Here is a 13450-nt window from a genome sequence, read left to right on the forward strand (position 1 = left end):
AGATGTAGCCTCACTCTATTGCCCAGGCTGGAGTGCAGTGGCACAATCTCGGCTCACTGCAACTTCTGTCTCCCAAGTAGTAGCTGGGATTACAGGTGTGCATACCATGCCCTAGCGAATTTTTGTATTTTTAGTGGAGACAGGGTTTCACCATGTTGGCCAGGCTGGTCTGGAACTCCCAACCTCAGGTGATCCTCCTGCCTTGGCCTCCCAAAGCGTTGGGATTACAAGCATGAGCCATCGTGTCCAGCCAGATTCATCAATGGCTTTCTCTTCGTGCCTTCATTCTTTCCCCGTTGGCCCCAAGAATACCAGCTGGTGACGCTTGTGGCTGCAGCATTTACCCCAAGACAATGTTGCCATGAAATATCTCGCCTTTATTATTATTTTTGCATTGCTCTAATATATCGACTTCGAAAACAAAAGAAGACATCATTCTACTTACAGCATTCTGTTTTTAGTACGGATCTTTCCAGATTACTATATTTTACAAATATGGTGTTTTTAATATACACTACGGTATATTTTACAACATATAGTAATTCTTGATTGCTGAAAATGTCAGATCCTAGAAAACATAACTTTCCTACGTGTGATGTTAACATCGTGCTCAAACAGTTATTGGCTGAAGATTTATTTGATAAATTCAATTTCCCAAAATAGACAATTGTGGGCTGGGAATGGTGGCTCACATCTGTAATCCCAGCACTTTGGTAGGCCAAGGTGGGTGGATCACGAGGTCAGGAGATTGAGATCATCCTGACCCAACATGGTGAAACCCCATCTCTACTAAAAATACAAAAATTAGCTGGGTATTGGGGTGGGTGCCTGTAATCCCAGCTATTCAGGAGACTCACACAGGAGAATTGTTTGAACCCAGGAGGTGGATGTTGCAGTGAGCCTAGGCTGACCCATTGCACTCTAGCTTGGGTGACAGAGCAAGGCTCCATTTAAAAAAAAAAAAAATTCTTTTTTGAATTGACAAATTAAATTGTAGATATTTATGGGGTACACCATGATGTTTTGAGATATGTGTAGACAGTGGAGTGGCTAAATTGAGGCAATAAACCTATCTATTCCTCTGCATGCAATTATCATTTTTTGTGGGAAGAATAGTTACATCAACCCTCTTAGCAATTTTCAAGGATATGTATGCTACATTGTTCATTGTTACTAACTACAGATCTCTTGAATATTTTTCTCCTGTTCAATTGAAATTTTGTATCCTTTGACCAACGTCTCCCCACCCACATCTTCCCCATATTCTTCTGATCACAGGATGCTGAGACCCTACTCTCAACATCCTATGAGGTCTCACAGGACAAGTATCTCATAGGTCTCAGATACCCAAATATCCACCTGGGGACTCACATAGATTGTAAAGAAAATGGTTTCCCCTGGCGCAGTGGCTCATCCCTATAATGCCAGCACTTTGGGAGGCCAAGGTGGGGAGATCACCTGAGGTCAGGAGTTCAAGACCAGCCTGACGAACATGGTGAAACCCTGTCTCTACTAAAAATACAAAAATTAGCAGGGCGTGGTAGTGGGCGCCTGTAATCCCAGCTACTCTGAAGGGTGAGGCAGGAAGATCACTTGAACCCAGGACGCAGAAGTTGCAATGAGCCGAGATTGTGCCAATGCACTCCAGCATGAGCCACAGAGACAGACTCTATCTCCAAAAAAAAAAAAGAGAGAGAGAGAGAGAAAGAGAGAGAGAGAGAGAAAGAAAAGAAAGCAAGAAAGAAAGAAAGAGAAAGAAAGAAAGAAAGAGAAAGAAGGAAGGAAGGAAAGAAAGAGAAAGAAAGGAAGAAAGGAAGGAGGAAAGAAAGAAAGGAAAGAGAAAGAAAGAAGGAAGGAAGGAAGGAAGGAAAGAGAGAAGGAAAGAAAAGGGTTTCCCTGGAGAAGTGTTTGCTCTGCAGAGACCACAGATGGAGCTCTCCTTTCCCATCGCCTGGAAATACTGGTCCTTGCTCTCCTCCTCTCCCAATAATTTCCTTTCAGGTAATGTTAGCTACTAGAAACGACTGTCAGAGGCTTGCACTTTCTCCTATAATCCTTGTTCAATGTATCCAGGAGTGTAGGCTCTAGAGGCACGTAGACTAATACGGTGATTTTAACATATGTCCACAAAATTTTTAATACTCTTCAAGTGGTAGAGACTAATCCCTCTCTCCTTGAACATGGACTTAGTGACTTGCTTCTCTTTTTTTTTTTTTAAAGACAGGATCTTGCTCTGTTGCCTAGGCTGGAGCACAGTGGCGTGATCATAGCTCACTGTAGCCTCCAAGTCCTGGGCTCAAGCGATCCTCCTACATCAGCCTCCCAAGTAGCTGGGACTACAGGCATGTGCCACCACATCCAGCTAATTTTTTGTTTGTTTGTTTGCAGAGATAGCATCTTGCTATGTTGCCCAGGCTGGTCTTGAACTCCTGGGCCCAAGTGGTCCTCCTGCCTTAGCCTCCCAAAGTGCTGAGATTACAGGCATGAGACACTATGCCCAGTGTGACTTGCTTCAGCTGATCAGAAAATGGAGCATGTGACAATTTGTAACTAGGTCATACATGTTATTGTGGCTTCCTCCTTTCTCTCTCTTTCCAGGATCATGCACTGGGGAGAAGCCAGTCGCCATGCTGTAAGGACACTCAAGCAGCGCTGTGGAGGAGCTGAGCCTCCCACCAACAGCCATGTGAGTGGGCTACCTTGGAAGCAAATCTTCCTACCCCAGTTGAACTTTCAGATGATTCAGCCCTGGCCAATGGCTTGACTACAACCTCATGCAAGAGCTTGAGCCAGAACTATGCAGCTAAGCCACCCCCAGACTCCTGACCCTCAGAAACTTTAAGAAACTAAAAGTTCTCTATTATAAGCTGCTACGTTTTGGAGTAATTTGATATACAGCAAGAGATAACCAATACACCTAAGAAGCAGTTTTCACCATTAATAAAATGAGAGTAATAATGTGTCTAACCTCATAGGTTTGAGGGTTAAGGTAATACAGTAAAACCCCGCCTGGCACAGATTAAGTGCTTAAGTACGATTAGTTATTATTGGCATTATTAATATTCCATCATGCTAAATGGTCACAGTTACTCATAGAAAAAAATCCTGATACCACCAAAATTGAATTGCAAAAGCCAGCAAAGTTCATATCAGGCAGAACCTTATAGTGTGGGTGAAAGAGTTTAGGCTTTATCCTCAGGGCAATAAAAGGGCGTTCAGAAAGGGAGCCACCGGCTCAGGTTGGAATTTTACGCTTGTGTTTTGTAGGTGGGTATTGGACAGGGGGACTCACAGGTGGGGGGAGATAGGAGGAGGGAAGATAGACAGAAGGAGTTGAAATTTGGAGGCTGGGCTAAAGAGTTGGAAGGTTTTGCAATCAGGTGCAGATGCCTCCTGGGGTTGAAGATGGGATGAGGCTTACGGGTGCTACAATAAATGGCCAGTGGCTTGGGGAAAACACAGATTTAATATATGACTGGTCTGGAGGTCAGAGTCCTCCCCAGTCTTGTGGGACTAAAACCAAGATGTCAGCAGGGCTGCGTTCCTTCCAGAGCTCCAGGGCAGAATCCATTGCTTGTCCTTTCTGGCTTCTGGAGGCAGCCCGCATGCCCTGGCTCATGGTCCCTTCCCTCCTATGCAAAGCCAGCAGCTAGCAGAGTCACATGTCGCCTGCACACTCTAAATCTCTCGGTCTTGCTCTCGCTGGGTCTCCCCTCTTCCCTCCTTCTTGTTCTTTCTCTCTCTCTCTCTCTTTTTCTCTGTCTCTCTTCTAGTTCTCTCTCCTGCCCATTCTCTCATTTTCTCTCCCTCTTGCTCTTTCATTCTTTTTTCTTATATTTATTTGTTTATTTATTTGAGACACAGTCTGTCACCCAGGCTGGAGTGCAGTGGTGCAATCTCAGCTCACTGCAACCTCCGCCTCTTGGGTTCAAGTGATTCTCCTGCCTCAGCCTCCCAAGTAGCTGGGATCACAGGTATGCACCACTACGCCTGGCTAACTTTTGTATTTTTAGTAGAGACGGGGTCTCATCATATTGGCCAGGCTGTTCTCAATCTCCTGACCCCAGGTGATCCACCTGCCTCGGCCTCCCAAAGTGCTGGGATTACAGGTGTGAGCCACCGCACCTGGTCCATTCTCTCTGTCTGGTTCTCTCTCCTTATTGCTCTTGTTCCCTCTCTCTCTCATTCTCTCTCTCTCTCTCTCTCACTCTGTATATCTCTACCTCTCCATCTCTCTCTGACCCTCCTGCCTTCTTCTCTTAAGAACTTTTGTAATGACATTGAGTGAAAGTTGCAGTGAGCCGAGATCATGCCACTGCACTCCGGCCTGGGCAACAGTGAGACTGTCTCCAAAAAAAAAAGGGGGGGGGAGTCCTTAACTGAATTCCATCTGCAAAAGTCCCTTTTGTCATAGAAGGGAACTCATCCATCCATGGGTTTTAGAGATTAGGATCTTGGGTCCTGGTGGGAAACTGAGGACCCAAGACTCCAGGCACCCTTCAAACCCACAGAGGTGACAGAGGCTATGAGGTCTGCCCTGCAGTGGCCCTGAAGGCAGGGGTGTGAGGACAAGAAGGGGAAGGGTGCAGAAGAGGAAATCAACAATTCTGGCCAAGCAACTTGCAAAAGTCTAACACCTATGACTTCCTCAGCAGAGGGGAATGCAAGGGACTCTCAAGATTAAAGAAGTCAGCGGAGGAGTGGCTACAGAAAATCACTTACTGCCACACAGAGTTCCAGGAAGGGGTAGGGAAGCTGGGGAATCCCTACCTAACTTGACCCTGCCCTGCTTAGACTCTGTATGCTTCCATAGCTCCCTATGGCCCTCAGAATAAAGTTCAGACTTATTAATATGGCACTCAAGGCTCTATCTAGTCTTACTCCCGTCTCCCTGTCTTGTTTTATGGATCTCCACTCCCCCCAAAACCCTAATGATCAGCTAGGCACAGAGGCTCATGCCTGTAATCCCAGCACTTTGGGAGATCCAGGCAGGAGGATTGCTTGAGCCCAGGAGTTCAAGGTCAGCCTGGGCAACATAGTGAAACCCTGTCTCTACAGAAAAAAAAAAAAAAATGTTTTAATTAGCTGGGCATAGTGGCTGGTGCACGCCCGTGGTCCCAGCTACTCAGGAGTCTGAGGTGGGAGGATCCCTTGAGCCCAGGAGTTTAAGGGCAGCTTGAGCAACATGGCAAAACCTTATCTCTACAAAAGAAAATTTTAATTAGCCAGGGTGGTGGTGCATGCCTGTCATCCCAGCTACTGGGGAGGATTGTTTGAGCCCAGGAAGTCAAGGTCACAGTGAGCCATGATGAAACCACTACACTCCATCCTGGGCAACAGAGTGAGACCCTGTCTCAAAACAAAAAACTAAAATCAAAACAAAAACAGGCTGGGCACGGTGGCTTATGCCTGTAATCCCAGCACTTTGGGAGGCTGAGGCAGGTGAATCACCTGAGGTCAGGCATTCGAGACCAGCCTGTCCCACATGACAAAACCCCATCTCTACTAAAAAATACAAAAAATTAGCGGGGCATGGTGGTGGCAGGTGCCTGTAATCCCAGCTACTCAGAAGGCTGAGGCAGGAGAATTGCTTGAACCTGGGAGGCAGAGGTTGCAGTGACCTCAGATCATGCCACTGCACTCCAGCCTGGGTGACAAGAGCAAAACTCTGTCTCAAAAAAATAAAAATAAAAAGTCCCCGAGGGATTATAAAATACTTGAAGCCCCTGTTGTGGATGCCGTCGACTGCCTGCCTACTGACCCTTCACAGGCTGGTGCACCCACTCCCCCGGCTGCTGTGAGTGCTGCCTACAATAGCTCATAGCTCCCAGCTTCCCCCTTCTCCTTACCTGAGCAACTGTGCAAACCCTCAGACCCAGCCCACAGCCATCACGGATGGTCACAGAGGTGCAGAAGGCCAGCCCGTGCCCTTGGGATGAGATCAACCTGGCGAAGCCAATCACACTCCAGGGCCCCCGTGGGATGCGGCTAAGGCTGGACTCCAGCTGAGACCTCTTTCTTGCTTAGTTCTTTCCCCTGCTCTCTGCCTGATCTTCTCCGTCAAAAACACCTGTGCACAGGAAACCTCACACTTCAAACTCTCCTTTTTTAAATTTTTTTGAGACAGGGTCTTGCTCTGTTGCCCAGGTTGGAGTGCAATAGTGCAATCACAGCTCACTGCAGCCTCAACTGCCTGAGCTCAAGCGATCCTCTCACCTCAGGCTCCTAAGTAGCTGAGACCACAGGCGTACATCATCACGCCCTGATAATTTTTTTTTTTTTTTTTTTTGTAGATATGAGCTCTTGCTTTATTGCCCAGGCTGGTCTCAAACTCCTGGGCTTAAGTAATCCTCCTGCCTCTGCCTCCCAAAGTGCTGGGACTGCAGGCATGAGTCACCACATTCAGTTCTCTCTTGATGCCAAGTCTGAAATGCACATTCACCTGAAATCCTATGCAACATGTCTGCATAGATATCACCTCCTCCAGGAAGGCTTCCTTGACTTCCTGTGAGGCTCCTCCTCCATCCTCCCCCCCATCACCATAGTCAGTATTATCTATGCTTGCTTAAATGTCTGTTTCCCTCAAAAGTTTGGGCATTTTCTCAGGGCAGGGAAAGAATTTCATTGGCTGTTGTATCCTAGAAAATAAAGAAACAAATGAAGAAAAAGAGAGGAAGAGAAATGGATGAATCTGCTGACCTTTGCATCCCTTCCTCGCTGCCCCAGAAAGACCACGATTCTTGAGTGGGTGAGAAATGAACAGCAGCTGCCCTTTTGCTGGAGGAAAGAACCAGGCTTTCTAAGAGGGAGGTAGATGCAAAGACTTCATCGTCCTTCAAAGACTTCATGATTTATATACGGCCCCTAAGGCTCTTTCTTTAAAGGTAGGGGTGGTTTATCAGGAGTCCCCAAGACCCCCCTCCCCAAGCTTAATGATTCTCTAAGAAGACTCAGCATATAGTCATGCTAATGGCCATGAATTATTACCGTGAAAGGATACAGAGCAAAAAGTCAGACGAGGGAGCTGCATGTGGTGGCTCACCCCTATAATCCCAGCACTTTGGAAGGCTGAGGCGGGCAGATCGCTTGAGGTCAGGAGTTTGAGACCAGCCTGGCCAACATGGTGAAACCACGTCTCTACTAAAAATACAAAAATTAGCTGGGCGTGGTGGTGGGAGCCTGTAATCCCAGCTAATCAGGAAGCTGAGGCAAGAGAATCGTTTGAACCTGGGAGGCAGAGGGTGCAGTGAGCTGAGATCATTCCACTGCACTCCAGCCTAAGCGACAAAAGTGAAACTCCATCAAAAAAAAAAAAAAAAGGAGGGAAAAAATATGCGAGTTGAAGTCCACAAGAGACCAGGCAAGCACCCTGGGTCCCCTCCCAGCGGAGTCATGATTTAATTCATTAAGTAATTAATTCCACTTGCTCTTGCTCTGCCTGCGTCAACAGGTGTGAAATGTTGTCTACCAGGGACACTCATTAGAGATTCAGCACCTGAGGTTTCTTCCCAGAACGAAAGCAGGTCAGCTGCGCATGGCGGCTCAAGCCTGTAATCCCAGCACTTCAGGAGGCTGAGGCAGGTGGATCACTTCAGGTCAGGAGTTTGAGACCAGCCTGACCAACATGGTAAAACCGTGTCTCTACTAAAAACACAAAAAATTAGTTAGGCGTGGTGGCAGGCACCTGTAATCCCAGTTATAGGGAGACTGAGGCAGGAGACTTGCTTGAACCCGGGAGGCAGGTGTTGTAGTGAGCCGAGATAGCACCATTGCACTCCAGCCTGGGACAAGAGTGAAACTCCGTCTCAAAATAAATAATAAATAGGAGCTAAATAATGTGTGCACATGGATGTAGAGTGTGGAATAACAGACACTGGAGACTTGAAGGGTAGAAGGGTAGTGAGGGATGAGAGTTACTTTGTAGGTACAATGTACATGACTTGCGTGATGGCTACACTGTGAGCCCAGACTTCACCACTAAGCAATACATTCATGTACCACAACTGCCCTTGTACCCCATACATTCATGCACATTTTTGAAAAAAGAAAGAAAAGAAGCCAGACACAAAGGTGGAATAAACTAAAACGATCCTGTATTATTCAAGTTCCCCAGAGAAACAACACTAAGAGGAAGGACAGAGAGAGGCAGACAGAGAGTCAGGGAGAGGGAGAAAGAGAGAGAGAGATTTTAAGGAATTGGTTCACAGGATTGCAGGGGTTACAAGCCTATAATCCCTAGGGCAATCTGACAGGCTGGAGATTCAGGTAAGAGGTGATGCTGCAATCTTGAGCCCAAAAGCTTAAATGCAGGTAGAATTTCTTTCTTTTTTAAAATTTCTTTTATTGATTTATTTAGTTATTGAGACGGAGTCTCACTTTGTCACCCAGACTGGAATGCAGTGGCACGATCTCAGCTCACTGCAACCTCTGCCTCCCAGGTTCAAGCGATTCTCCTGCCTCAGTCTCCCAAGTAGCTGCAATTACAGGCATATGCCACCAGGCCCGGCTAATTTTTGTATTTTTAGTAGAGACAGGGTTTCGCCATGTTGGCCAGGTTGGTTTTGAACTCCTGACATCAGGTGATCCCCCAGCCTCGGTCTCCCAAAGTGCTGGGATTATAGGCATGAGCCACTGCACCCAGCCTTGTTTCTTTTTTTATAATTTCTAAATTTTTTGTTTTTAGTTCTGGGGTACATGTGCAGGATGTGCAGGTTTGTTACACAGGTAGGCATGTGCCATCGTGGTTTGCTGCATATATCAACCCACCACCTAGGTAGTAAGCCCAGCACGCATTAGCTATTTTTCCTAACACTCTCCCTCTCCCAGCCCACCCCCTGCAGCCAGTGTGTGTTGTTCCCTTCCCTGTGCCCATGCGTTCTCATTGTTCAGCTCCCAACTGTAAGTGAGAACACACAGTGTTTGGTTTTCTGTTCTTGCCTCATTTTGCTGAGGATGATGGCTTCCAGCTTTATCCATGTCCCTGAAAAGGACACGATCTCATTCCTTTTTATGGCTGCATAGTATTCCATGGTATATATGTACCACATTTTCATGTTAAAATATTCCTTAATGAGCTAGCAATTGTTTATGTGGGGGAGTGTCTGGAAAACAGGTTCCTGACTGAATTAACCCTGTCCTTGATTACAGAGATTCAGGAATTACACATATCACACGATTGTGTGGAGTAGCTGCTGAAGGTCTATGATGCTGTGAGCTTGGAGGCGCTTCTCCCTGCCTGTTAGGCTGCTCCCATCGTGTCACCACAGGATGGATGTTATTTTTCTCTTTTGAATTAAATCTTTACAACAGTTCGAATGCTCTTTCCAGAATGCATCAGTTCAAAGGCTTTGTTAATTTCATCAAAAGACAGATTGTGAGTCACAAAGTCGTCAACTTTTATCTTTTTGGACATATATTCAGACACCAACTTTGGGGCATTTTCTGCACTCTTCCATCCTCCAAAGGCAGTGCCGTTCCATGTGCCACCTGTTACCAGCTGTAATGGACAATTGGCAATTTCTCCACCTGAAGCAGCTACTCCAAATCACCACGCTGACGCCTCAGCCCTTGTGACATGCCTCAAGTGCTGCTCTCATGGCCTTCATATTACCAATACATCCAAAGGAATAGTCCACTTCTCCATCAGTCATCTCAGTGAGCACTTCCTGGATAGGCCTACTAAAATCCTGAGGGTTAGTATATTCAGTGGCTCCAAACTCTTTGGCCCTTGTTCATTTATCTTTACTGATGTCCACACCAATGATCTGGGATGCACCAGCCACCTTGCAGCCCACTATAACTGCCAATCCAACTCCTCCCAGGCCAAAGACAGCACAAGCAGAGCCAGGCTCCACCTTGGCAGTGTGCACAGCAGCACCATAACCAGTTGAAATGCCACAACCTAGAAGGCACACTTTATCCAAAGGTGCTAAAGGATCTATTTTAGCAGCAGAGATATCAGCCACAACTGTGTATTCAGAAGATGTGCCGGTTCCCATGTAATGTAAAATCGTCTTTCCTTTGCAAGTAAATCCGCCGGTACCATCTGGCACGAATCCTTTCCCTTGAGTGACTCTTACCTTCTGGCAAAGGTTAGTTTTAGGATTTAGACAAAATTTCATTGTCCACACTGTGGGATGTAAAGTGGGATGACAGTGTCACCTGCCTTCAGCTTAGGAACTCTCCTGCCAACACTTTCCATAATTCCAGCACCTTCATGTCCCAAGATCACTGGAAAACAACCCTCAGAATCACCTCCGCTCAGAGTATAGGCGTCAGTGTGGCAAACTGCAGTGGCAATGATCTTGATTTGAACTTCATGAGCCTTTGGGGCTCTATCTCCTCTATCTCCTCTTTCCACCTCTATCTCCTCTATGGAGAGAGGCTTTCCAGCCTCCCAGGCAACTGTAGCCTTGAACTTGATAACCTGGTTTGCCATGACCACAGGTTTTGGTCAGCGTCTGTACCATGTTTTCTTAATCCAGTCTGTCATTGACAGGCATTTGGGCGGATTCCATGTCCTTGCTATTGTCAATGATGCTGCAATGAACATACGCATGCATGTCTCTTTGTAACCGCCTGATTTATATTCCTTTGGTTATATACGCAGTAATGGGATTGCTGGGTCAAATGGTATTTCTGGTTCTAGATCTTTGAGGAATTGCCACACCATCTTCTACAATGGTTGAACTAATTTACTTCTGCACCCACAGTGTAAAAGCGTTCCTATTTCTCTGCAACCTCGTCAGCGTCTGTTGTTTCTTGACATTTTAATAATGTCATTCTGACTCAGCATGAGATGGTATCTCATTGTGGCTTTGATTTGCATTTCTCCATTGATCATTGATGTTGAGCTTGTTTTCATATGTTTGTTGACTGCCTGAATGTCTTCTTTTGAGACGTGTCTGTCCATGTCTTTTGCCCACTTTTCAGTCGGGTTGTTTGTTTTTTCTTGCAAATTTGAGTTACTTGCAGATTCTGGGTATTCGACCTTTGTCAGATGGATAAATTGCAAAGATTTTCTCCCACTCTGTAGGTTGGCTGTTTACTCTTTTTATTTTTGTTTTCTTGTTTTTGAGATGGAGTCTTGCTCTGTCGCCCAGGCTGGAGTGCAGTGGCACAATCTCAGCTCACTGCAACCTCCACCTCCTGGACTCAAGCAATTCTCCTGCCTCAGCCTTCCCAATAGCTGGGACTACAGGTGCATGCCACCACGCCTGGCTAATTTTTGTATTTTTACCAGAGACAGGGTTTCACCATGTTGGCCAGGCTGGTCTGGAACTACTGACCTTGTGATCTACTCGCCCCAGCCTCCCAAAGTGCTGGGATTACAGGTGTGAGTCACCAGGCCCAGCTGTTGCCTGTTCACTCTGATGACAGTTTCTTTTGCTGTGTAGAAGCTCTTTAGTTAGAGCTCATTGGTCAATTTTTGCTTTTGTTGCAATTCACAGGCAAAATTTCTCTCTGTGTTAAGGTCTGGAGGCAGAATTCCTTCTTCTTTGGGAATCCTGTCTTTGCTCCTAAGAAACTCAACTGATTAGAAGTGGCCCACTCACATTACAGAGAGTCATCTAATTTACTGAAAGTCAACCGACTATAAACATTAATCTTAGCTAGAAAATATTTTCCCACAGTCTAGACAAGTTGACACATAAAATGAACCACTCTAAGCCTATGTGTTTGAAATTCTAGAAAATACAAACCACATATGGTTAGGGATAGAGAAAGCAAGTCACTGGTTACCTAGGGCCAGGGGTGGAGGGAGGGATGAATTACAAGAGGGTCTGAGGGGATTTAAGGGGATGATAGAAATTGTATATATGTGTGTGTATGTGTGTGTGATATTGTTTTTGAGATGGAGTCTTGCTTCGTCACCCAGGCTGGAGTGCAGTGGCCCAGTCTCAGCTCACTATAGCCTCCACCTCCTTGGGTTCAAGCTATTCTCCTGCCTCAGCCTCCCAAGTAGCTGGGATTGCAGGCATGCACCGCCACATCCAGCTAATTTTTGTATTTTTAGTGGAGACAGGTTTTCACCATGTTGGCCAGGATGGTCTCAATCTCTTGACCTCATGATCCGCCCACCTTGGTCTCCAAAAGTGCTGGGATTACAGGCGTGAGCCACCACACCCAGCCATGACATTTGTTTTGAGAAATGTGATCTCTTAAATTTGTTTTGATATTGAGTTGATCTCTTGCACGATGATAAACATATATGACCTCATTAACCTTAGCAACAATCTAACTGTATACTTCCTTAAACACTAAAATAAAGTAACAAAAACTGGTGCAAGTTTTGTTTCCTAACTGCAGGCTGCTGATAAGAAATATTGTCTTTGAGAAATCTTTCCCCAGTGCTGGTTAGAGCTCAGGGGACAGGCTCATGAATTTAAACAGTGTGCAGCTGTGTGTTTATCCACCCCCCTTGCAAGGGGTATGTAAAGTCTACAAGCATTGCTATGCACAGACTCTCTCTCTGCAAATTTCTGCAAGAGTTTCTGGCCGAGCTTCAAGCCAGTTCCCCAAATTGTTTCACTTATCACTGCATCTCACAGGAGGCAGAAGAACCAGCTAGAGGAGCTGATTCTCTGCACTGTCTTTGAACATTACCAGAAAAGATCCAGAAGAACATGTAGAAGTGCAAAATGACTGAAGACAAAAATAATAAATCAGCATGTTCATCCCCAATGATAGGGCCCCTGAGACCAGGCAGACGGGGAGCTGAATTGGAAGCAAGCGGGTCTCACAGAATCGAGAGAAAGAAAATGGATCTCCAGGCCTAAGCCTCTGAGAAGGTAGAGGGCTCCGGGAAGTGGAAGAATTGTACAAAGATACAGCCTAAATAAGGGGCAGTAGGTTGGACACGGTGGCTCACATCTGTAATTCCAGCACTTTGGGAAGCTGAGGCAGGCGGATCACGAGGTCAGGAGTTTGAGATCAGCCTGACCAATAAGGTGACACATTATCTTTACTAAATTTACAAAAATTAGCTGGGCGTGGTGGCGGAGTAGTCCCAGCTACTCCGGAGGCTGAGGCAGGAAAATTGCTTGAACCCCGAAGGCAGAGGTTGCAGTGAGCCAAGATCGTGCCACTGCACTCCAGCCTGGGCGACAGAGTGAGACTCCATCTCAAATAAATAAATAATAAATAAAAATACAGTGCAATATATTCTGTTTAGTCACGGAATGGGCTTTTCTGGCAGACAGACCTAGTTTCGCCGTATTGGTCTGATAGGAATACCATAACAGAGTACGGCAGACTGGGTGACGGTTGTTATTTGTTTTTCATTGCTTTTGTTTTGAGATGGGAGTCTTGCTCTGTTGCCCAGGCTGGACTACAATGGACCATCATAGTTCACTGTAGCCTCAGCCTCCTGGGCTCCAGCGATCCTCTTACCTTAGCCTCCAGAGAAGCTAAGAATACAGGCACAAGCCACCACGCCCAGCTAATTTTT

The 13450-nt window shown here is 46.1% G+C and overlaps 1 pseudogene across 1 annotated transcript; it reads right to left on the reverse strand.

Annotated features, from left to right (window-relative positions):
* Positions 1-9046: 9046 nt before the first annotated feature.
* Positions 9047-10547, reverse strand: LOC108304213 (annotated as a pseudogene). Its single transcript, XR_001825166.2, has one exon. The product of XR_001825166.2 is annotated as an alcohol dehydrogenase class-3-like (transcript).
* Positions 10548-13450: the final 2903 nt, after the last annotated feature.

This window comes from Cebus imitator, unplaced genomic scaffold, assembly GCF_001604975.1.
Source record: "Cebus imitator isolate Cc_AM_T3 unplaced genomic scaffold, Cebus_imitator-1.0 Scaffold53, whole genome shotgun sequence".
NCBI classification, from domain to species: domain Eukaryota; kingdom Metazoa; phylum Chordata; class Mammalia; order Primates; family Cebidae; genus Cebus; species Cebus imitator.